At 49.6% G+C, this 25534-nt stretch overlaps 1 protein-coding gene across 2 annotated transcripts in view; it reads right to left on the minus strand.

The window, feature by feature from the left end:
* Positions 1–10823, minus strand: part of EPHB6 (EPH receptor B6) — a 34181-nt gene extending 23358 nt beyond the window's left edge. Inside the window, exon 1 of one of the 2 annotated variants that reach the window (XM_038760957.1) lies at positions 10787–10823. The gene's annotated coding sequence lies outside the window, so the exon portion shown is untranslated. Of the gene's footprint in view, positions 1–3414; positions 3443–10786 lie in introns of those variants that run through there. The other variant, XM_038760965.1, reaches the window with a different exon arrangement.
* Between the last annotated feature and the right edge of the window lie 14711 nt (positions 10824–25534).

Genomic DNA, 25534 nt, shown 5'->3' on the forward strand with positions numbered 1-25534 from the left:
GATCATCATCATCATCATCAATCGTATTTATTGAGCGCTTACTATGTGCAGAGCACTGTACTAAGCGCTTGGGAAGTACAAACTGGCAACACATAGAGACAGTCCCTACCCAACAGTGGGCTCACAGTCTAAAAGGGGGAGACAGAGAACAAAACCAAACATACCAACAAAATAAAATAAATAGGATAGATATGTACAAGTAAAATAAATAAATAAATAGAGTAATAAATATGTACAACCATATATACATATATACAGGTGCTGTGGGGAAGGGAAGGAGGTAAGATGGGGGGATGGAGAGGGGGACGAGGGGGAGAGGAAGGAAGGGGCTCAGTCTGGGAAGGCCTCCTGGAGGAGGTGAGCTCTCAGCAGGGCCAATGATTCATTCATTCATTCATTTAATCATATTTATTGAGCACTTACTGTGTGCAGAGCAGTGTACTAAGTGCCTGGAAAGTACAATTCAGCAACAGATAAGAGACAATCCCTACCCAACAATGGGCTCATAGCCTAGAAGGGGGAGACAGACAACAAAACAAAACAAGTAGACAGGTATCAATAGCTGTCCGAGCCCCCTCCTTCCTCTCCCGCTCCTCCCCTTCTCCACCCCCCCGCCTTACCTCCTTCCCTTCCCCACAGCACCTGTATGTGTGTATATATGTTTGTACGTATTTATTACTCTATTTATTTATTTTACTTGTACATATCTATTCTATTTATTTTATTTTGTTAATATGTTTTGTTCTGTTCTCTGTCTCCCCCTTCTAGACTGTGAGCCCACTGTTGGGTAGGGACCGTCTCTATATGTTGCCAACTTGTACTTCCCAAGCACTTAGTACAGTGCTCTGCACACAGTAAGTGCTCAATAAATATGATTGATTGATTGATTGATCAAAATAAATGGAATTATAGATATATACACATCATTAGCAAACAGAATAATAAATATGCACAAATATACACAAGTGTTGTGGGGAGGGGAAGGGGGCCCCTTTTAGACTGTAAGCCCACTGTTGGGTAGGGATCATCTCTATATGTTACCAACTTGTACTTCCCAAGAGCTTAGTACAGTGCTCTGCACACAGTAAGTGCTCAATAAATACGATTCAATGAATAAATGAAAGGGGGTAGAGCAGAGGGAGGGACTAGAGGTGATGGGGACGGGAGGAGGAGCAGAGGAAAATTTGCTCAATGTCACACAGCAGACAGGTCACAAACCCAGGGTTAGAACCCAGGTGTCCTGATTCCCAGGCCCGAGTTCTTTCCACTAAGCCATGCTGCTGTGGGACATGATGGTCCTATATCCCCCCTTGGCTCAAAACTACAGGCATCCCAATTGACCATGTGTATACCAAATATCTACAGAAGGACGTGCTTACTTACCCAAGGCTTGTCTTTCAAATCCTCAGAACGTGTGAGCCAAGCTAATAAGTCAATGAGCCACTCATTTCCTACAAAATTGGAGGGCAAACGTCTGTTCTCTACCTTCTACTGGTTTATTCATTTCTAAATACAAATGGCCTACTTGATGTAGATTTTAGGAGATCTCCTCTATGCCCTGGCACAATCACAGTGATCTTCTCAACTGTTAACTGCCAGTAAAATGTGTATCTAAATCAGGATTTATATCTAAGTCCAAAAGGGAAGCATTCAGTACCGTCCCTCTAAACATTTATTGATGTCACTTTTGAAAAAGGAATACCGGGCTGGATGGGTCAGTGATCTGACATACAGCATTTTTTAAATTTCTACATTGCAATGTGCAAACACAGACATTACTTTCATTATTTTTCCACAGCTGAATCTGACTTTTCTTACCAGATAGGGTTTCTGGACCACTGTATATTATTCTAGATTCTAAGGTCGTTATGGGCAGGGAATATGCCTGCTAATTCTGTTCTACTGTACACTCAGTACAGTGCTCTGCATGTAGTAAGCACTCAATAAATACAGTTGATTGTAATTCATTTACATGAATTTGTTAGTTTTTCTACTGTCTCTCTATTTCAAAACATCTGGGTGGAGAAGGTAGTTGATCTACATGAATTTGTTAAGTTCCTCTACTGTCTCTCTCCTACTAGAAGATAAAACTCCTCATTGGAAAGGATTGCATTTTTTCCTTATTTTGTGTGTTCCTCTATCACCTAATATAATAATGATGGCATTTATTAAGTGCTTACTATATGCAAAGCACTGTTCTAAGCGCTGGGGAGGTTACTGGGGAGATTACTTCCTGATTACCTTGTATCTACCCCAGCACTTAGAACAGTGCTTTGCACAGAGTAAGCGCTTAACAAACACCAACATTATTATTATTATTACAAAGTGATCAGGTTGTCCCACAGGGGGCTCACAGTCTTAATCGCCATTTTACAGTTGAGGTAACTGAGGCACAAAGAAGTGAAGTGACTTACCCAAAGTTACACAGCTGACAGTTGGCAGAGTCAGAATTTGAACCCATGACCTCTGACTCCAAAGCCCATGCTCTTTCATTCATTCATTCAATTCATTCAATCATATCTATTGAGCGCTTACTGTGTGCAGAGCACTGTACTAAGCGCTTGGGAAGTACAAGTTTGCAACATATAGAGATGGTCCCTACCCAACAGCAGACTCACAGTCTAGAAGGGGGAGACAGACAACAAAACAAAACATATAAACCAAATAAAATAAATAGAATAAATATGTACAACTAAAATAAATAAATAGAGTAATAAATATGTACAAACATATATACATATATACAGGTGCTGTGGGGCGGGGAAGGAGGTAATAACTTCTCCATCCCCCCAACTTACCTCCTTCCCTTCCCCACAGCACCTGTATGTATGTATATATATTTGTACATATTTATCACTCTATTTATTTATTTATTTATTTTACTTGTACATATTTATTCTATTTATTTTATTTTGTTAATATGTTTGGTTTTGTTCTCTGTCTCCCCCTTCTAGACTGTGAGCCCACTGTTGGGTAGGGACTGTCTCTATATGTTGCCAACTTGTACTTCCCAAGTGCTTAGTACAGTGCTCTGCACACAGTAAGCACTCAATAAATACGATTGATTGATTGATGATTGAGGTAAGGCGGGGGGATCGGGATGGGGAGGAGGGGGAGAGGAAGGAGGGGGCTCAGTCTGGGAAGGCCTCCTGGAGGAGGTGAGCACTCAGTAGGGCTTTGAAGGGAGGAAGAGAGCTAGCTTGGCGGATGTGCGGAGGGAGGGCATTCCAGGCCAGGGGGAGGACGTGGGCCGGGGGTCGACTGCGGGACAGGCGAGAACGAGGCCTAACGGTGAGGAGACTTGTGGCAGAGGAGCGGAGGGTGCGGGCTGGGCTGGAGAAGGAAAGAAGGGAGGTGAGGTAGGAGGGGGCGAGGTGATGGACAGCCTTGAAGCCGAGGGTGAGGAGTTTTTACCTGATGCGTAGGTTGACTGGTAGCCACTGGACATTTTTGAGGAGGGGAGTAACATGCCCCGAGCGTTTCTGCACAAAGACGATCCGGGCAGCGGCGTGAAGTATGGATTGAAGTGGGGAGAGACAGGAGGATGGGAGATCGGAGAGGAGGCTGATCAATCAATCAATCAATCAATCGTATTTATTGAGCGCTTACTATGTGCAGAGCACTGTACTAAGTGCTTGGGAAGTACAAATTGGCATCACATAGAGACAGTCCCTACCCAACAGTGGGCTCACAGTCTAAAAGGGGGAGACAGAGAACAGAACCAAACATACCAACAAAATAAAATAAGTAGGATAGAAATGTACAAGTAAAATAAATAAATAAATAAATAAATAGAGTAATAAATATGTACAACCATATATACATATATACAGGTGCTGTGGGGAAGGGAAGGAGGTAAGACGGGGGGATGGAGAGGGGGACGAGGGGGAGAGGAAAGAAGGGGCTCAGTCTGGGAAGGCCTCCTGGAGGAGGTGAGCTCTCAGCAGGGCCTTGAAGGGAGGAAGAGAGCTAGCTTGGCGGATGGGCAGAGGGAGGGCATTCCAGGCCCGGGGGATGACGTGGGCCGGGGGTCGATGGCGGGACAGGCGAGAGCGAGGTACAGTGAGGAGATTAGTGGTGGAAGAGCGGAGGGTGCGGGATGGGCAGTAGAAGGAGAGAAGGGAGGTGAGGTAGGAGGGGGCGAGGTGATGGACAGCCTTGAAGCCCAGGGTGAGGAGTTTCTGCCTGATGCGCAGATTGATCGGTAGCCATTGGAGGTTTTTGAGGAGGGGAGTAATATGTCCAGAGCGTTTCTGGACAAAGATAATCCGGGCAGCAGCATGAAGTATGGATTGAAGTGGAGAGAGACACTAGGATGGGAGATCAGAGAGAAGGCTAGTGCAGTAGTCCAGACGGGATAGGATGAGAGCTTGAATGAGCAGGGTAGCAGTTTGGATGGAGAGGAAAGGGCGGATCTTGGCAATGTTGCGGAGCTGAGACCGGCAGGTTTTGGTGACGGCTTGGATGTGAGGGGTGAATGAGAGAGCAGAGTCGAGGATGACACCAAGGTTGCGGGCTTGTGAGACGGGAAGGATGGTAGTGCCGTCAACAGAGATGGGAGAGTCAGGGAGAGGACAAGGTTTGGGAGGGAAGACAAGGAGCTCAGTCTTCGACATGTTGAGCTTTAGGTGGCGGGCGGACATCCAGATGGAGATGTCCTGAAGGCAGGAGGAGATGCGAGCCTGGAGGGAGGGGGAGAGAGCAGGGGCAGAGATGTAGATCTGGGTGTCATCAGCGTAGAGATGATAGTTGAAGCCGTGGGAGCGAATGAGGTCACCAAGGGAGTGAGTGTAGATTGAGAACAGAAAGGGACCAAGCACTGAACCTTGGGGAACCCCCACCGTAAGAGGATGGGAGGGGGAGGAGGAGCCTGCAAAAGAGACTGAGAAAGAACGACCGGAGAGATAAGAGGAGAACCAGGAGAGGACGGAGTCTGTGAAGCCAAGGTCAGATAACGTGTGGAGGAGAAGGGGGTGGTCCACAGTGTCAAAGGCAGCTGAGAGGTCGAGGAGGATTAGGATAGAGTAGGAGCCGTTGGATTTGGCAAGCAGGAGGTCATTGGTGACCTTTGAGAGCACAGTTTCCGTGGAATGAAGGGGACGGAAGCCAGACTGGAGGGGGTCGAGGAGAGAGTTGTTGTTGAGGAATTCTAGGCAGCGTGTGTAGACAACTCGTTCAAGGAGTTTGGAAAGGAATGGTAGGAGGGATATGGGACGATAACTAGAAGGTGAGGTGGGGTCAAGAGAGGGTTTTTTTAGGATGGGAGAGACATGGGCGTGTTTGAAGGCAGAGGGGAAGGAACCAGTGGAGAGTGAGCGGTTGAAGATGGAAGTTAAGGAGGGGAGAAGGGATGGAGCGAGAGATTTCATAAGATGAGAGGGAATGGGGTCAGAAGCACAGGTGGCTGGAGTAGCACTTGAGAGGAGGGAGGAGAGTTCCTCTGAGGATACCGCTGGGAAGGAGGGGAGAGTAGCAGAGAGTGTTGAGAGCCGGGGGGTTGGAGAAAGGGGGGAAGAGACTTTGGGGAGGTCGGACCTGATGGATTTAATTTTGTTAATGAAGTAGGAGGCCAGATCGTTGGGGGTGAGGGAAGGAGGAGGGGGAGGAACCGGGGGCCTGAGAAGGGAGTTGAATGTACGGAAGAGCTGGCGGGGGTGATGGGCATGGGTGTCAATAAGGGAGGAGAAATAGTTTTGTCTGGCAGAAGAGAGGGCTGAGTTAAGGCAGGAAAGGATAAACTTGAAGTGAACGAGGTTGGCATGGTGTTTAGACTTTCGCCAGCAGCGTTCGGCAGCTCGAGCATAAGAGCGAAGGAGGCGGACAGTGGCAGTGATCCAGGGCTGTGGGTTAGTGGTGCGAGAGCGGCGAAGGGAAAGGGGAGCGAGCGAGTCTACCTGAGTAGAAAGGGTAGAGTTGAGAGCAGTAATCTGATCATCAAGACTGGGTAGAGAGGAGAGGGCGGCGAGGTGGGGTGTGAGGCGCTCCGAAAGATGGGTGGGGTCCAGAGAGCGGAGATCTCTGTGAGGGAGTAATACGGATTTACGGGGGAAAGGTGTGTGAGTGAGGAGGCAGGTGAGAAGATTATGATCAGAGAGAGGGATCACAGAGTTGGTGAGGGTGGACACAGTGCAGCGGTAGGAGATGATGAGGTCGAGGGTATGACCAAGTTGGTGAGTGGGTGAGGTGGGGTGGAGGAAGAGGTTGGCAGCGTCAAGGAGAGATAGAAGGCGGGAGGCAGAGGAGTCGTTAGGGATATCCATGTGGATATTGAAGTCTCCGAGGATCAGATGCAGTAATCCAGTCGGGGTAGGATGAGGGCTTGAACGAGTAGGGTAGCGGTTTGGATGGAGAGGAAAGGGCGGATCTTGGCAATGTTGCGAAGCTGAGGCCGGCAGGATTTGGTGACGGACTGGTGATGGACGGACTGGATGTGAGGGGTGAACAAGAGAGCGGAGTCGAGGACGACACCAAGGTTGCGGGCTTGTGAGACAGGAAGGATGGTAGTGCTGTCAACAGTGATGGGAAAGTCAGGGAGAGGGCAGGGTTTGGGAGGGAATATAAGGAATTCAATCTTGGACATGAGCCATGCTGTTTCTCTATGTTTCTCTATTATAATAATAATAATGATAGCATTTGTTAAGCGCTTACTATGTGCAAAGCACTTTTTTAAGCGCCGGGGGTGGGGGGAAACAAGGTGATTAGGTTGTCCCATGTGGGGCTCACAGTCTTAATCCCATTTTACAGATGAGGTAACTGAGGCTCAGAGAAGTTAAGTGACTTGCCCAAGGTCACACAGAAGACATGTGGCAGAGCCGGGATTAGAATCCATGACCTCTGACTCCCAAGCCCGGGCTCTTTCCACTGAGCCACTATGGTACTCTGCACCCAGTAGGTGCTCAGTAAATACAGTTCATATTCTGTTGCAAGGAGGTGAATGGAATCTACTTATTTTTTATAACATTGGATATCCAGAGACTTCTGTTGCTAGCTTTTTTAAAATGGTATTTGTTAAGTACTATGTGCCAGGCACTGTACATGGCTCTGGGGAGGTCACAGGCTAATCAAGTTAGAAACAGTCTGTGTTAATCCCCATTTTACAGATGAAATAACTGAGGCACAGAGAAGTTAAGTGGGATTACCCAAGGTCACGCAGCAGGCAGGTGGCAGAGCCAGGATTAGAACCCAGGGCCCACTGACTCCCATGCCAGTTGCTCTATCCACTGGACCATGCTGCTTTGCCAATAACTGGCTTCTCTGTCCTTCCCTTTCTTTCTACAAATAATGAGGGTGCTTCTGTGTGTCTCTTAATCAATCAATCATATTTAATGATTGAGTGAATCAGTGAATCATTGTGAGTGTGTAGGACCAGGACTACATGTCTAAATGTCTGTGAATTCTTGTGTGTGTGACAGAATGCAACCAGGCGTGTATGTGTGTGTGTGTGAGAGAGAGAGATTGTGTGCATACATGGCCTGGTTAAGTCTGTGCCCCCGTGGACGTGGTGGTTCAGACCGGGATCTATCCCATTGGATCTCTGGTAAGAAGATGGCACAGACATAGCCTGGCACAAAGCCTGGGCTTGTTTCTGGGGCTTGCCCCCACCTGCCCCTCTCCCTGGGTTCTGACCTCAGGCCCAGAGGGGTGGACCCAAGCTGAAAGGGCCAGAGCCAGGGCCAGGCAGGATCCTCGGGAAGAGGAGCGAAAGGACCCTAGGGATCGACTGTGAGCCGTCTTCTAGACTGTGAGCCTGTCTTCTAGACTGTGAGCCCATTGTTGGGTAGGAACCATCTCTATATGTTGCCGATTTGTACTTCCCAAGTGCTTAGTACACTGCTCTGCACACAGTAAGCGCTCAATAAATACGATTGAATGAATGAATGATTGGGTGCCCAATTAAGAAGCAGCCTGGTGTAGTGGATAGAGCTCAGGCCTGGGAATCAGAAGGCTTGGATCTAATTCCAGCTCCACCACCTGTTTGCCCTGTGACTTCGGGCAAGTCACTTCACTTCTCTGAGCCTCAGTTACCTCATCTGAAAAATGGGGATTAAGACTGTGAGCCTCGTGTGGGACATGAACTGTGCCACAAGTGATCAGCATGTATCTACCCGAGCGCTTAGTACAGGCCTGGCACATAGTAAGTGCTTAACAAATATCCTTAAAAAAAATTCCAGAGAAAGGAGCCCAGAGGGCACCTTGGCCTCTATGCCTCTCCCTTCCTCTCACTATGCCTCAGTTTCCCCACTAGAGATGGGCAGAGCAAAGTATCCTGGGGCCAGGTGGATGGGTGCCCACCCTCCCCTTGCCCGCACTACCTCTGGAGGCCATGGGCATGTGGCGGGCCAAGGATCCCAAGCCCTGCTGGTCCATCCCCCACCTTCCACCCCACCTGTTTCGCCAGGCTCAGTCCGGGATGGGAACCTGATCCCCTGGCCCGAGCTGGACTCGTAAGGTCCTCTCCATCTCCGCCCTGGGCCCAGTCCAGCCCCTCCGCCATGGGGAGGGGGAGGGGTCCTGCCCACACCGCCTGCCCTCCGGGGGGCCGGGTTGGGCCCTGGGGCCAGGGTGGGGGCTCTAGGAGCTGTCCAATTAATCAATCAATCAATCGTATTTATTGAGCGCTTACTGTGTGCAGAGCACTGTACTAAGCCCTTGGGAAGTACAAGTTGGCAACATATAGAGACAGTCCCTACCCAACAGTGGGCTCACAGTCTAAAAGGGGGAGACAGAGAACAAAACCAAACATACTAACAAAATAAAATAGAATAGTTGTGGACAAGTAAAATAAATAAATAGAGTAATAAATATGTAGAAACATATATACATATATACAGGTCCAGTCATCAGGGCTCTCATCTCTGGGCAGATGAGGGAGTGGCACCTCAGCGACCCTGAGAACAGTAATAATAATAATGATGCTATTTGTTAAATGCTTACTATGTGCCAAGCACTGTTCTAGGCGCTGGAGTAGATACAAGGTAATCGGGTTGTCCCGCGTGGGGCTCACAGATCTTATTCCCCTGTTACAGATGAGGTAACTGAGGCACAGAGAAGTGAAGTGGCTTGCCCAAGGTCACACAGCAGACAAGTGTCAGAGGCGGGATTAGAACCCATGATGCTGGCCGGGCTGGTCCGGCTCTCTGCTCCCCGGGGGAGGGCGCCGAGAGGGAGCGGTGAGGGCGCCGAAATCAATCAATCAATCGATCAATCGTATTTATTGAGCGCTTACTATGTGCAGAGCACTGTACTAAGCGCTTGGGAAGTACAAATTGGCAACACACAGAGACAGTCCCTACCCAACAGTGGGCTCACAGTCTAAAAAGGGGAGACAGAGAACAGAACCAAACATACCAACAAAATAAAATAAATAGGATAGAAATGTACAAGTAAAATAAATAAATAAATAAATAAATAGAGTAATAAATATGTACAACCATATATACATATATACAGGTGCTGTGGGGAAGGGAAGGAGGTAAGACGGGGGGATGGAGAGGGGGACGAGGGGGAGAGGAAGGAAGGGGCTCAGTCTGGGAAGGCCTCCTGGAGGAGGTGAGCTCTCAGCAGGGCCTTGAAGGGAGGAAGAGAGCTAGCTTGGCGGAGGGGCAGAGGGAGGGCATTCCAGGCCCGGGGGATGACGTGGGTGGGCCGGGGGTCGACGGCGGGACAGGCGAGAACGAGGTACGGTGACGAGATTAGCGGCAGAGGAGCGGAGGGTGCAGGGTGGGCTGTAGAAGGAGAGAAGGGAGGTGAGGTAGGAGGGGGTGAGGGGATGGAGAGCCTTGAAGCCCAGGGTGAGGAGTTTCTGCCTGATGCGCAGATTGATTGGTAGCCACTGGAGATTTTTGAGGAGGGGAGTAATATGCCCAGAGCGTTTCTGGACAAAGATAATCCGGGCAGCAGCATGAAGTATGGATTGAAGTGGAGAGAGACACGAGGATGGGAAAGGAGCAGAAAGGGCGTGGAGAGGGGCAGAGGAAGAGGGAAAGGCGCCGAGAGGGCACGGAGAGGGGGCAGAGAGAGAGGGGGGCCGCGGAAAGAGCGCGGAGGGGGCTCCCCGCCATTCGGAGGCGGGTGGGGCTGAAGGCGGGGATCGGAGGAGGGGCGGGGGGGCGGGCGAGACCCCGGCCCGGGCTCAGCCCCCAGCCCAGGCCCACCCCCCAACCCCCAGACCCCAGACCCCGGCCCAGGCCCCTAAACCCCCAGCCCCCAGCAGCCAGTCCCCGGCTTAGCCCCCAGCCCCCAGTCCGGCCCCCAGATCCCGACCCAGCTCCCAGGCCCCAGCCCCCAACCCAATTCCCAGCCCCCAGCCCCCGGCCCAGCCTCCAGCTCTGAGCCCCCAGCCCTCCGGAGCGGGAGGAGAGAGGGGCATCCCGACCTGCTGTTGGATTCGGGGGGCGGGGGGGGGAGCTGGGAGGGGCGGGGGTCCCGCTGCGGAGACAATGAGTGGGGGGGGCGGAATCCTCCGCGAGAAGGGGGGTAACACCTCCCACCAACCCCCTCTGCCCCGCCTGCACCCCCGCCTCCCCCCACCCCCCACCTGCCTCTATGACCTCGTTGTGGGCAGGGAGTATTATTTATTAATAATAATAATGATAATAACTATGCGCTTACTATAATAATAGCATTTGTTAAGCGCTCACTATGTGTAAAGCACTGTTCTAAGCGTTATGTGCCAGACACTGGACTAAGCGCTGGACTGGATACAAGCAAATCGAGTGGATACAAGCAAATCCATTCCCATTTTACAGATGAGGGAACTGAGGCCCAGAGACGTGAAGCGACTTACCCCAGGTGGCACAACAGACAAGTGGTGGCTTCGGCGTTGGAAGCCCGGTCCTTCTGACTCTTAGGTCCGAGATCGTTCCACTAGGCCACGGTACTTCCCAAGCCGCTTGGCTCTCTCTATTGCTGTAGTTGCCTTTCCCAAGCCTTTAGCACAGTGCTCTGCACAAGGTAAGCTCTCAGGAACCACGATCGAATTGAAAAAGGAGTCGGGATTCGGTCCCGCTCGGCTGGCCCCGGGGCTGGAAAGGCTTGCAGGACCCGGGAGAAGCCCCCAGACCCGCTCAAGGCGCCTTAACCCCTTCCTCCCCGCAGACCCCCCCCCCCCGGCCCGCTCCCGCCCCGTAGGTACCTGAGGGTCTCCCGGTGCCGGCGCCTCTCGCTCCGGAGCCCCCTCCCCAAATCCGGCGCTCCTCCCCCTCCTCCCCCTCGGCCGCCGGTGCCCTCCGGGGTGGGTCCGGATCGGGGGCGGGGGTCTTTGGGGGAGAATCCGGGGAGGGGGCGGGGGCGGCGGGGGGGCCTGGGGGTCCGGGGGTCCGGGGTGTCTCCCCCCCGGCCTCTCGCCCCGGCCGAGCTGTAAGGCAAGTGTCGCGGCCGCCCGGTCCTGTCCAGTCCAGTCCGGGGCTATGGCACCCAGCTCCGCCCCCCGACCCTCGTTTTTCCCCTGCCCCCCCGACCCCCGGTCCCTCCTCCTCCTCCTCCCCCCCTTCTCCCCCGGCTCCTCCTCCCCCCCGCCCCCTCCTCCTCCTCCTCCTCCTGTCCCCGTTTTCCCCTCCTTAGCCCCTCCTCCACCTTTCCCCCCCACTCCCCTTCCCTCCCCTCCCGACGCCCGCTCCACCTCCCCCGTCTCTTCTTCTCTCCAGCCTGGCCCATCCCACCGTTTTCCACCGTTCCCCATCATTCCCCTCCATTCCCTTCTCCACCATTCCCCATCATTCCCCTCCATTCCCTTCTCCACCATTCCTAATCATTCCCCTCCATTCCCTTCTCCACCATTCCCCATCATTCCCCTCCATTCCCTTCTCCACCATTCCCCACCATTCCCTTCCCACCGTTCTCCACCATTCCCCACCATTCCCTTCCCACCGTTCTCCACCATTCCCCATCATTCCCCTTCCCACCATTCCCCACCATTCCCCACCATTCCCTTCCCACCGTTCTCCACCATTCCCCACCATTCCCTGCCCCATTCCTCCCCATCCCGCCCGCCTTCCCGTCCTGTGTCCCGCCGGGCCCGCCGGCGTTCCGCGCCGTGACGGTCGTTGTCGCGCTAAGCCAGGCCCGGGGGGAGGGTCCCCCGCTGCCGCCGGGCACGGGGGGGGGGGGGGGAACCGAGTCACGGAGCGCGGCGCGGGGAGGGCACAAGGGCGGAAGGAGCAGGGGGTGGGGAGAGGGAGGAGGAGAGGGAGGGAGGTGGGGAAGAGGAAAGCGCTCCGGTCATTTCTCCTAAGGCTTTTTAATGTCGGCGGGGCTGCCGGGCCCACGCCCCTCGCCCACACCCCCGATTTTTGGGGGGGCTCCGAGGAGGAGCGGAGGAGGGAGCTTCCTCCCAGCCTGGGCGGGCTCTGACCCGGGGCCCGAGGAGGAGGAGGGAAGAGACGAAGTCCAGGCCCGAGCGCGGCCTCCCGCATCCTTTCCTCTCCGCGGGGGCTCAGATGGTCCCCAAAGCGGGGTGGGGGCGGGAGGGAGGGTCGACCCCTCGGAAATCATTCATTCAATCGTATTTATTGAACGCTTACTGTGTGCAGTGCACTGTACTAAGCGCTTGGGAAGTACAAGTTGGCAACATATAGAGACAGTCCCTACCCAACAGCGGGTGGGACAGGCCCCTCTGTTCCCTGGACGGATTCCTGCCATTGAACCCTCTTCCCCTCCCCTCTTGGGGCATAGGGACTCTCCTTGATTATCTTAATGATGACAGTGTTTGTTAATAATAGCAATAATGATGGCACTTGTTAAGCGCTTACTATGTGCAAAGCACTGTTCTAAGCACTGGGGAGGTTACAAGATGATGAGGTTGTCCCACGGGGGCTCAAAGTTTTAATCCCCATTTTACAGATGAGGTAACTGAGGCACAGAGAAGTGACGTGCCCAAAGTCACACAGCTGACAGTTGGCCGAGCCAGGATTTGAACCCATGACCTCTGACTCCAAAGCCCGTGCTCTTTCCACTGAGCCACGCTGCTTCCCCTCCCACCAAACACTTACTATGTGCCAAGCACTGTTCTAAACACTGGGGTAGGTACAGGGTAATCAGGTTGTCCCACGTGGGACTCACACTTTTAATCCCCATTTTACAGATGAGACAACTGAGGTACAGATAAGTTAAGCGGCTTGCCCAAGGTCACATAGCAGCCAAGTGGCAGAGTGGGATTCGAACCCACATCCTCTGACTCCCAAGCCCGTGATCTTTCCACTGAGCCACGCTGCTTCTTGCACCTAACTCAGAGTTTAGAGCAATGCTCGGTACATAGGCTCTTAAATACCTCATTTTTCTTATTATTATTATCCATATTATCATTATTACTGTTCCCCTTATTATTATCATATTCCCAGCTCTGCCACTTGTCTGCTATGTTACCGTGGGCAAGTCACTTCACTTCTCTGTGCCTCAGTTCCCTCATCTGTAAAATGGGGATTAAGACTATGAGCCCCCTATGGAACAGAGACTTTGTCCACCTCGGTTTGCTTGTATCCACCCCAGCGCTTAGTATAGCGCCTGGCACAAAGTAAGCACTTACGAAATACCGTCATTATCATTATGTTCCCCGCTGCTGTTTCCCCTGCCCTCAAGCCCACCCAATCGGGCTCTTAATTTTTATTAATTGGCCCAGACACCATGATGTACACGTGCTTGGTCACACCCCCTTAACGACACCCTTCCAAACAATCCCTGACGCACCCACACATTCATGCACTTGTGCGCAAGGCTAGGCCCAAACACGCAGGCACGCGTGCGCGCGCACACACACACACACACACATATATATTCATACATATACACACACCCCACCCACCCTCCTACCCACCCCTTCCCGCTCCTCTCCTTGCTCCTTTCCTGGCTCCTCTCCACCTCCTGCCACCCCCGGGGTGTTTGCGTTGCAGGAGAACTGGATTCTGCCCAGCCTGTGGATGATTCCATTGTGTAGCCGGGCCAGTAGTGGAGCTCTTAGCAGAGGGTGGGGGCCTTGAGAAGCCATTCTAATCATTCATTCATTCATTCATTCATTCAATCGTATTTATTGAGCACTTACTGTGTGCAGAGCACTGTACTAAGCACTTGGGAAGCACAAGTTGGCAACATATAGAGACGGTCCCTACCCAACAGTGGGCTCACAGTCTAGAAGGGGGAGACAGAGAACAAAACAAAACATATTAACAAAATAAAATAAATAGAATAAATATGTACAAATAAAATAAATAAATAAATAGAGTAATAAATACGTACAAACATCTATACATATATACAGATGCTGTGGGGAGGGGAAGGAGGTAAGGTGGGGGGATGTGGAGGGGGAGGAGGGGGAGGGAAGGCCTCCTGGAGGAGATGAGCTCTCAGTAGGGCTTTCTACCCCTTCCCCCCTCAACCATTCATTCATTCAATAATAATAATAATTATGGTATTTGTTAAGCGCTTACTATGTGCCAGGCACTCTGCTAAGCGCTGGGGCGGATACAATAATAACAATAACAATGGCATTTATTAAGCGCTTACTACATGCCAAACACTGTTCTAAGCACTAGGATAGATACAAGGTGATCAGGTCGGACACAGTCCTTGTCGCACGTGGGGCTCACAGTCTTAATCCCCATTTGACAGATGAGGGAACTGAGGCCTAGAGAAGTGAAGTGACTGGCCCAAGGTCACACAATAGACAAACGGCGGAGCTGTGATTAGAACCCGTGACCTTCTGACTCCCAGGGCTGGGCTCTAGGCACTGCACTTTATTGATCTTATAGATTCCTGTCTACTTATTTTGTTTTGTTGTCTGTCTCCCCCCTTCTAGTCTATGAGCCCATTGCTGGGTAGGGATTGTCTCTATCTGTTGCCAAATTGTACTTTCCAAGCACTTAGTACCATGTTCCACACGCAGTAAATGCTCAATAAATATGATTGAATGGATGAATTGAATGATTATGCTGTGCTGCTCCCCCTCTATTCAGTCGTATTTATTAAGCACTTACTATGTGCAGAGCACTGAACAAAGCACTTGGAAAAGTACAGTACAACAATGAACAATGAACATTCCCTGCACACAACGAGCTTTCAGTGTGTGTGTGTGTGCGGCCGGGAGAAGACATCAATGCAAATGAATAAAATTACAAATATGTGCATAAGTGCTCTGGGGCTGGGAGGGAGGAAGGTGAGCCCGTTGTTGGGTAGGGACTGTCTCTTAATGTTGCCAACTTGTACTTCCCAAGCGCTTAGTACAGTGCTCTGCACACAGTAAGCGCTCAATAAATATGATTGAATGAATGAATTCAATCATTCAATCAATTCAATTCATTCAATCAATTCATGAATAATATTAATAATAATGGTGCCATTTGTTAAGCGCTTACTATGTGCAAAGTACTGTTCCAAGTGCTGGGGAGGTTATAAGGTGATCAGCTTATCCCACGGGGGGCTCACAGTCTTAATCCCCATTTTACAGATGAGGTAACTGAGGCGCAGAGAAGTTAAGTGACTTGCCCAAAATCATACAGCTGACAATTGGCGGAGCCAGGGTTTGAACCCATGACCTCTGACTCCAAAGCCTGGGCTCTTTCCAATGAGCCACATTGCTTTTCAAAGGGATAAGTAAAATTACAGACATGACTATCGTCCCAGGGCCTGGAGGGTGGTGTGGGGGGAGAGGAAGGTTGGTGGGAGAGGGGGCAGGAAGCAGCCAGGAATTTGGGACTGGTTTAACAGCCATTGTGATAGCCCCCCCCCACCCCCCCTTTCTCTCAGACCATGGTGTGCTATCAAGACCACAGACTGTGGGCTCCTGTTTGTGTCGGGCTTCCAACTCTCCTTGTCATGCCCCCTGTTCTTTTTTTTAATAGCATTTGTTAAGAATTTTCTATATGTCAAACACTGTTGTAAGCGTTGGGGTAGATACAAGTTAATCAGGTCTGTCCTACATGGGGCTCACAGTCTAAATAGGAGACAGAACTGAAGCCCAGAGAAGTGAAGAGACTTGCCCAAAGTCACACAGCAGTCAAATGGCAGAGCCTGAAACTAGATCCAACTTCTGAATGACAAGAAATTACCGTGGGGGTTTCAGCAAGGCCCTCAATTTTTTTATGGTATTTTTTAAGCACGTACTATGTATCTACGTGCTGGCATAGATATGAGTTAATTAGGTCGGACACAGTCCCTGTCCCGCATGGGACTCACGGTCTAAGTAGGAGAGAGAATGGGTATCCCCAGTTTACAATTGAGGAAACCGAGGCATAGGGAAGGGGAGCGACACGCCCAAGGTCACACAGCAAGCAATCGGCAGAGCTGGGATTAGAACCCAGGACCTTCTGATTCCCAGGTCTGGGCTCTTTCCACTGGGCCACGCTGCCTTCTCTCCCCATCGCTCGGCCCACGTCTCGTCCCCCTCCTTGCCTCCTGCCCTCCCCAGCCCCTGCCACCGCCACACCCCGGGCGCGCTCTCCCAAGGGGTCAGGCCTGTCTTCCCCCTTCTAGACTGTGAGCCCACTGTTGGGTAGGGACTGTCTCTATATGTTGCCAGCTTGTAATAATAATGATAGCGTTTATTAAGCGCTTACTGTGTGCAAAGCATTGTTCTAAGCGCTAGGGAGGTTACAAGGTGATCAGGTTGTCCCACGGGGGGCTCACAGTCTTCACCCCCATTTTACAGATGAGGTAACTGAGGCCCAGAGAAGTGAAGTGACTTGCCCAAAGTCTCACAGCTGACAAGTGGTGGAGCCGGGATTTGAACCCATGACCTCTGACTCCAAAGCCCGGGCTCTTTCCACTAAGCCACGCTGCTTCTCCCAAACTCCCAAGCTTCTGCTTCTTGTACTTCCCAAGCACTTAGTGCAGTGCTCTGCACACAGTAAGTGCTCAATAAATATGATTGATTGATTGATTGATTGATTGGTAGCTGACCCAGTGGAAGGGGCCCCCATGGCGGCCCACTGCCTGTCTTCGGATCCAGAGGCTGCCAAAGAAGAGGAGCAGCAAGGAGCAGGAGCAGCAAGGAGCCATCCCGGGCCAGTCAGAGGCTTTGCAAGATTGGGGACCTACCCTTCCCCCCATAATTACATTAGGAGGTGGGGCTACAGGGAAGCAGTATGGCCTAGTGGACAGGGCACGGGCCTGGGAATCAGAAGGACCTGGGTTCTAATCCCAGCTCTGCCAATTGCTTGCTGAAATACTTTGGACATGTCACTCCCCTTCTCTATGCCTCAGTTTTCTCAACTGTAAATTGAGCGTACCAGTTCTCCCTCCTACTTAGACTGTGAGCCCATGCAGGACAGGGACTGTGTCTGACCTAATTAACTTATATGTACCCCAGAATTCATTTATTCATTCAATCGTATTATTGAGCGCTTACTGTGTGCAGAGCAGTATACTAAGCGCTTGGGAAGTACAAGTTGGCAACATATAGAGACGGCCCCTACCCAACAACGGGCTCACAGTCTAGAATCAGCATGGCTCAGTGGAAAGAGCACGGGCTTTGGAGTCAGAGGTCATGGGTTCAAATCCCTGCTCCACCAATTGTCAGCTGTGTGACTTTGGGCAAGTCACTTAACTTCTCCGGGCCTCAGTTACCTCATCTGTAAAAGGGGGATTAAGACTGTGAGTCCCCCGTGGGACAACCTCATCACCTTGTAACCTCCCCAGCGCTTAGAACAGTGCTTTGCACATAGTAAGCACTTAATAAATGCCATCATTGTTATTATTATCATTATTAGAAGGGGGAGACAGACAACAAAACTGCAGTGTGGCCTAGTGGATAGAGCCTGGGCCTGGGAGTCAGAAGGACTTGGGTTCTACTTCTGACTACGCTTCTTGTTTGTTGTGTGACCTTGGGCAAATCACTTTTAACATTTTACCTTATCTGTAAAATGGGGGTGAAGACTGTGAGCCTCATGTGGGACATGGACTATGTCCAACGTGATTACCTATTATCTACCCCAGTGCTTAGAACAGTGCCTGGCCATAGTAAGCGCTTAACAAATACCATTAAAAAATAACATACTAAGCGCTAAATAAATACCATTAAAAAAAATTGTGGGCCTTGCTGAAACCCGCATGGGAATTTCTTGTCGTTCAGGAGTTGGTTCCAGTTTCAGGGAAACTTCTAGGGTCATTTAGCCAATCAAACACAAGCTCAAAATCGGTATTCTCCCGAGAACGTGTACACACCCCCTCCCCACCAGGGACCAGGATACCGAGTTTGCAGAAAGTGATTTGATCGGCGTCCCCAAAGCCCTGTAGAGGAAAGAGTGAGGGAACAAATTATCAGCTGTAGCTTTTGGAAAGTCATCCCCACCCAGGCCCCCCGCCTCCAGAAACAGGTGCTCGGGTCCCTAAAATAGCCTTGCCCAAGGGTCTCCCCACGCTGGGGCCAGCGTGGGTTCCTTCTCAATCCTCCTCCCCTCCACCGGCCATCTCCCACATCCGGATAGCTCATCCCTCTCTAACCTCCATTGCTTGGAGGGTTTTGCAGTTCCTTGTGCCGTGCTCTTCCCACAGCTGCCTTGAAGAACAGCCACTTGCCAAACTGGAAATTTCCTGACTGGATCTTCCCTGCCCAGAGCTGCAGGCCTTTCCCAGGCCCAGCCCCAGTCCCAACCCAGTCTGCACCCAGACCTGGAAGCCAGCCTCCACTGCTCTGTGTCTGTCTGCCTCAGGGGCTGGGCTGGGCTGGGCTGGACCGGGCCGGGATGGACTGGGGGTTGGTCTGGGCCTGAAAGCCCTGCAGCTGCTGTAGTGAGCCCTGGGCTCTGGGGTCGGGTGGAGGCCCAGGGGATCGCAGACCGAGGGTTCCCTCAACCTCCCTACCCTGCCCCCAATCAGTCAGGAGGGACTCAGGACTGAACCATCTCCTGGGCCTCCTCAGAGTTGGGGACTACGGGGGCCAGGAAGGCCTTTGGCACCCTCAGTGTCCCAGCTCCATCACTCATCTGCTGTGTGACCTTGGGTAAGTCACTTCTCTGTGCCTTAGTCTCCTCAGCTGTAAAATGGGGATGGAATCCTACTCTTCTACTTAGACTGTGATCTCCGTGTGGGACAGGAATCAATCAATCAGTCAATCAGTCATGTTTGTTGAGTACTTACTGTGTGCAGGGCACTGTACTGAGCGCTTGGGAGAGTACAACATAACAATATAACAGACACCCTGCCAATGGCAAGCTTATAGTCTAGAGGGAGAAGGACATTAATATAAATAAATTATGGATATCCAATCTGAATACCTTATATCCACTCCAGCACTTAGTAGAGTACTTGGCACAAATACCAAAATTATCATTATTATTATTAATAATAATAATAATAATAATAACCTCACCTCACTTCTCTCCTTCTACAACCCAGCCCACATACTTCGCTCTTCTGATGCTAACCTTCTCACTGTACCTCCATCTCATCTGTCCCACCACCGAGCCCTGGCCCATGTCCTACCTCTGGCATGGAATGCTCGTCCTCTTCAAATCCACCAGACAATTACTCTCCCCCTGCTTCAAAGCCTTACTGAAGGCACATCTCCTCCAAGAGGCCTTCCCAGACTAAGCCCCACTTTTCCTCATCTGCCACTCCCTTCTGCATTGCCCTGGCTTGCTCCTTTTGTTCTTCCCCCGGCTCCCAGTCCACAGTACTTATCTATACAGCTGTAATTTTATTTATTTGTATTGATGTCTGTTTATTTCTATTGATGTCTTCCCCCACCCCCCAAGACTGTGAGCTCACTGTGGGCTGGGACTGTCACTCTTTTTTGTTGTATTGTACTTTCCCAATCACTTAGTACAGTGCTCTGCACACAGTAAGTGGTTAATAAATATGACTGATTGAATAATAATAATAATTATTATTACTCTATCCTAATCCTCATAGGCATCTCAGCAGCTTTTGTCACCATGGACCAGCCTCTTCTCAGTCAATCAATCAGTGGTATTTATTGAGTGCTTACTATGTGCAGAACACTATGTCTCCTGGCAATACTATCTAACTTTGGTTTTTCTGACACTGTCCTCTCTTGGCTCTCCTCTTGTCTCTGTGGCTGCTCATTCTCAGTCTCTTTTGTCAGCTCCTCCTCTGCCTCACACCCCCTTATTGTGGGAGCCCCTCAAGGCTCAGTTCTGGGTCCCCTTCTATTTTCCATCTATCCCCATTCCCTTGGAGAACTCAGTCACTCCCGTGGGTTCAACTACCATCTCTCTGCAGATGATTCCCAAATCCATCTCTCCAGCCTCGACCTCTCTCCTTTGCATCTCATGTTTCTTCCTGCCTTTAGGACACCTCTACTTGAATGTCCCACTGACATCTCAAACTCAACATGTCCAAAACTGAATTCCTCATCTTTTTTATGGTATTTATTAAATGCTTACTATATGCCAGGTACTTTACTAAGCACTGGGGAAGATACAAGTTAATCAGGTTGGACACAGTCCATGCCCCACATGGGGCTCACAGTCTTAATCCCCATTTTACAGATGAGGTAATTGAGGCCCAGAGAAATGAAGTGGCTTGCCCGATGTAACACAGCCATCAACGCAGATCCTTCTGACTCCCAGGCCCATGGTCTATCCAGTAGGCCACACTGCTTCTCTTCCCACCCAGGTCTTCTCCACCCACATTCCCAACTCTGGAACATTGTAGACAACACCACCATCTTCCCTGGTTCACAATCCTGTAACCTTGGCATCATCACTCTGATTCAACTCATATACTCAGTTTGTCACCAGACGCTGTCAGTTCCACCTTCACAACAACTCTAGAATATGCCCCTTCCTCCCCAACCAAACTGCTACCATGCTGGCCCACGCACATGTCAAATAAAAATAAAAAATAATAATAATGATAATGGCATTTGTTAAGCGCTTACTATGTGCAAAGCACTGTTCTAAGCACTGGAGGGGGATATAAGGTGATCAGGTTGTCCCACGTGGGGCTCACAGTCTTAATCCCCATTTTACAGATGAGGTAACTGTGGCTCAGAGAAGGTCACACAGCAGACATGTGGCAGAGCTGGGATTAGAACCCATGACCTCTGACTCCCAAGCCCATGCTCTTTCCACTGTTGCCTAAATCCTGCCTAAACTACGGTGTCAGCCTCCTCAGTGACCTCCCTGCCGCCTGTCTCTCCCCTCTCCAATCTGTACTTCACTCTGATGCATCGACCATTTTTTTCAAAATTATTCTGCATCTCTCCTCATTCTTTGAAAACCTCCAAGTTTTTCCCATCTATCTCTGCATCAAGTTGAAACTCCCACCCATTAGTTTTACAACTGTTTCTAGATCTAAGCTCATTGTGGTTAGGGACTGTCTACCAACTCCGTTGTACTCTCCAAAGTGCTTAGGACAGTAATCTGTTCACAGTAACTGCTCAATAAATACCATTGATTTTTTAAAATGGTATTTGCTAAGGGATTACCATGTGCCAGGCACTGTACTAAGCACTGGGGTAGATGCAAGGTAATTAATTTGGATACAGTCCATGTCCCATATGGGACTCAGTCTTAAATCCCCATTTTACAGATGAGGGAACTGAGGCACAGATAAGTTAAGTGATTTTCCCATACCTTGATCTCCTCTATCTCCCCACCAACCTCTCTCCCATGTCCTGCCTGTGGCCTGGAATGCCCTCCCTCTTCATATCCAATGGACAATTACTCTCCCCTGCTTCAAAACCTTATTGAAGGCGCCTCTCCTCCAAGAGTCTTCTGTGACCAAGCCCTCTATTCCTTCTCTTCCACTCCCTTCTGCGTCACCCTGACTTGCTCCCCTTATTCATCCCCCTCCCAGCCCCACAGCACTTATGTACATGTCTGTAATTTATTTATTAATGTCTGTTTCCTCCTCTAGACTGTAAGCTCATGGGCGGGGATTGTGTCTGTTATATTGTTGTATCGTACTCTCCCAAGTTCTTAACACTGTGCTCTACACACAATAAGTGCTCAATGAATATGATTGATTGAGCAGAGAAGTGACGGAGCTGGGATTAGAACCCAGGTCCTTCTAAATCTCAGTCCCATGCTCTGTCCATTAGGCCACACTGCTTCTATAATTGATTAATTTAAAATCCTAAATCAGCTTTTCTCCCTCTTACCATCCTCGCTCTTCTTCCATTACCCCTCTGCCCACAGATTTTACTCCTCTAATACCAACCTACTCACTGCGCCGTATTCTCATCTCTGGGAAATTGCTCCCGCTTCAATGCCCCACAGGCTGCTACTCTCCCCATCTTTCAAAACTGTACTGTCACTCAATCAGTGGTGTTTCCTGAGCGCTTACTGTGTGCAAAGCACTGTATTAAGCACAGGAGAAAGTACAGTGGAGTTGGTAGACACAGTTCCTGCCTACAGGGATTTAACAATCTAATGGGGAGGCAGACATTGAAATAAGTGACTGACAGGAAATGGGGGAGTGAGCCCATTGTTTGGTAGGGACTGTCTCTATATGTTGCCAATTTGTACTTCCCAAGCGCTTAGTACAGTTCTCTGCACACAGTAAGCGCTGAATAAATACGGTTGAATGAATGAAGCAAGAGCATTTATGTAACTGCTGTGGGGCTGGGGATGGGGTGAATATCACATGTTAAAGTAGTACAGATCCAACTACAAGGGTGACACTGAAAGAGAAGAAGCGTGGCGCAGTGGAAAGAGCACAGGCTTGGGAGTCAGAGGTTGTGGGTTCTAATCCCGGCTCCGCCACATATCAGCTGTGTGACTTTAGGCAAGTCATTTAACTTCTCTGTGCCTCAGTTCCCTCATCTGTAAAATGGGGATTAAGTTTGTGAGTCCTACGTGGGACAACCTGATCACCATGTATTCACCCCAGCGCTTAGAACAGTGCTTCGCACTTAGTAAGCACTTAATAAATGCCATTATTATTATTATTATTATTATTATTGGGAATGGGAGTACGGGAAATGAGGGCTTAGGAAAGGCCTTTCGGAGGAGGTGTGATTTTACTAGGGCTTTGAAGGTGGAGAGAGTAGCTTTCCCTGACTAACCTCATTTCTCCACCCTATTTTACCTCCCTACTGCATCATTTGTGCATTTAAGTCCATATACCTAGTAAGCACTTAGGTACTTACCCCTCCTTGTCCCCCACAGCACTTCTGTATGCAATTCCCCAACCTATAATTTATTTCAATGCCTGTCTCTCGCCCTAGATTGCAAGATCCTTCAGGGCAAGGATCATGACTACTTTCTCTGTAGTTCCTGTCCAGGCAGAGCAGAGAACCATGCTCTGCACACACTAAGTGCCCTGTAAATACCACTGATTTTTTAAAAAATAACATTTGTTAAGTGCTTACGCTGTGCTAGCCACTGTTTTAAGTGTTGGGATAGTTACAAGTTAATCAGGTTGGACTTAGTCCATGTCTCACGTGGGGTTCACAGTCTTAATGGCTATTTTTCAGATGAGGTAACTGAAGAACAGAGAAGTGAAGTCATGTGCCTAAGATCACACAGCAGACAAGTGGTGGGTCCCGAATTAGAACCCAGGTCCTTCTATCAGGCCTGGGCTCTATCCACTACGCCATGCTACTTCTCTAATTAGGCATTAGACTGGCAGGAACTTGTGCCACCCTCACCCTGTGTCCCTGAACCCTGTACTGACCGAGGGTCTAACACAATCCAACCATTCAGTAGTGCTCATAGAGTGCCGGTTTTCATTCATTCATTCAATTCAATTGTATTTATTGAAGGTTTACTGTATGCAGAACCCTGTACTAAGAGCTTGGGTGTGTACAATGTAACAATAAACAGGTACATTCCTTGCCTACAGTGAGCATACAGTCTGGAGCATACAGTTCTTTTAGACTGTGAGCCCACTGTTGGGTAGGGACTGTCTCTATATGTTGCCAACTTGTACTTCCCAAGCGCTTAGTACAGTGCTCTGCACACAGTAAGCGCTCAATAAATATGATTGATTGATTGATTGATTGAGGGAGGAGACAGATTTTAATATAAATAAATAAATGACAGATATGTACATAAGTGCTATGGGGCTGGGAGCGGGGATGAACAAAGCGAGCAAGTTAGGGTGACGCAGAAGGGAGTGGGAGAAGAGGAAAGGGGGGCTTATCAATCAATCAATTGTATTTATTGAGTGCTTACTGTGTACAGAGCACTGTACTAAGCGCTTGGGAAGTACAAGTTGGCAACATATAGAGACAGTCGGCCTCTTGGAGGAGAAGAGGCATGGCCTAGTGGATAAAGCATGGGCCCGGGAGTCATAAGGTCATGGGTTCTAATCCCAGCTCCGCCACTTATCCACTGTGTGACCTCGGGCAAGTCACTTCACTTCTCTGTGCCTCAGTTCCCTCAACTGTAAAATGGGTGTGAGTCCTAACCTGGGACAGAGACTATGCCCAACCCAATTTTCTTGTATCCACCCCAGTGCTTAGAACAGTGCCTGGCACACAGTAAGCGTTTAACAAATACCGCAATTGTTCTTCTGATTATTATTAATAAATCTTTGAAGCGGGGAAGATTAATTGTCTGTTGGCTGTGTCGGCAAGGTAGGCAGAGCACCGCACTCAGCCTGGAAAAAAATATCCTGACTGGCTTTAGACACTGTCCCTGGCTCTGAAGGGTGTCCTAATCTAAGGATAAAGGGGAGGTCGGGCAGTGCTGGAAACATACAGAAGGGTGGAAGCATAAAAACATGAAAGGCACATAAGAGAGAAGGACCAGGATAGCTACAATAAGAGCAATGTATATATAGTTGTCCTTCACATTCAAAGAAGACACCACTGGTGGTGAAGTAAGTGTGTGGGTGTGTGGGTGTGGCTGAATAGGCCAATGATAAAGCCATAGTCCTGGCCACAGTATGTGCACACAAAGATCGTCACTTGTGTTGTCATGCTTAATATATGCAACACCTGATGCATGCTGTTTTCTCTTTTGCCCCCTTGTCTCTCGTCCTTTACAAAGCTTTTGAACTGCTCCTTTATAGAAACCTGCTGGTCTGAGCTCAGCTACCAACTTCCGGTTTTCAGACAGGTTGTAGCATTGTCTCAGATTTTGGTTACCATGTCCTCCTTAAAATGTTTTCTCTGTCCTCTTTACTTTGAGTTTCCAATCCACTGATAGCATTCATTGAGCACTTACTATGTATAGGGACACGATATTGAGGTCTTGAGAGAGTACAACAATCAGTCAATCAATCAATCGTATTTATTGAGCGCTTACTGTGTGCAGAGCACTGTACTAAGCGCTTGGGAAGTACAAGTTGGCAACATATAGAGACAGTCCCTACCCAACAGTGGGCTCACAGTCTAGAATAAATAAATAGGCATTATCTCTGCCCTCAATCAATCAAGCAATCAATGGTATTTATTGAAGGCTTACTATGTGCAGAGCACTGTACTAAACACTTGGGAGAGTACAATGTAATAATATAACAGACATGTTCTAGAGGGGGAGACAGACATTAATATGAATAACTGAGTAATTTACAATACATAATTTAAAGATTTGTTTGTAAGTGCTTACAGTGCTTATTAACCTATCCGTCATTTATTTATTTACATTAATGTCTATCTCCCCCTCTAGACTGTAAGACTGTTATGGACAAG

Source organism: Tachyglossus aculeatus, chromosome 2 (genome assembly GCF_015852505.1).
Source record: "Tachyglossus aculeatus isolate mTacAcu1 chromosome 2, mTacAcu1.pri, whole genome shotgun sequence".
NCBI classification, from domain to species: Eukaryota; Metazoa; Chordata; class Mammalia; order Monotremata; family Tachyglossidae; genus Tachyglossus; species Tachyglossus aculeatus.